The sequence below is a fragment of the Vulpes lagopus genome, chromosome 2 (genome assembly GCF_018345385.1).
Source record: "Vulpes lagopus strain Blue_001 chromosome 2, ASM1834538v1, whole genome shotgun sequence".
NCBI lineage: Eukaryota > Metazoa > Chordata > Mammalia > Carnivora > Canidae > Vulpes > Vulpes lagopus.
In genome coordinates, this window is record NC_054825.1 from 163,193,335 (window position 1) to 163,194,072 (window position 738).

Here is a 738-nt window from a genome sequence, read left to right on the forward strand (position 1 = left end):
GCTGTGGTCTCCATCTTGTGACTATGAGGGAAAAACCAAGAGAATCAAAGAGCCCTCAGCAACAGCAGCCTTTGACAGCTGGCTGGCTCCTCGGCAGGGGTAGCCCAGGACCCTTGAAGCAGCATCTAGGCCCTTTTGTTTCAATGTGGTCCTTTTTGGTGTGTGTGACAAGAAGCACAATTCCTTTGCTATTCTTTCTTTTGTGATGTAAGTAATAAATAGTCTGGATCTGGGGCACCTGGGTGGGTTAGTCAGTTGAGTGACCAACTCTTGCTTTGGGCTCAGGTCATGATCTCAGGGTCATGAGATTGAGCCCTGTATTGGGTTCCACCCTCAGCATGGGGTCTGCTTGTTCCTTTCCCTCCCTCCACCTCCAATTTGCACACACTCTCATGCTTAAATAAATAAATGGTCTGGATCTAAAAATGGGTCGTCTTTACCAGTACAATCATTGGATCTGGACCTTGGCCATGTGCCAAGTGTGTATGCTTAACCTTAAGTATTATTTTTAAAAAGATGTATTTATTCATGAGGGACACAGAGAGAGACAGAGACATAGAAGGAGAAGCAGGCTCTGTAGGGGACCTGATGCGGGACTCGATCCCAGGACCCGAGCCAAAGGCAGGTGCTTAATCACTGAGCCACCCAGGTATTATATGTTCTATGTACTGTTGGTATCACCTTTGGCCTAAGACTGCCCTCCCCAACTTCTCTCCATGACAAAGACACAGACCAGAG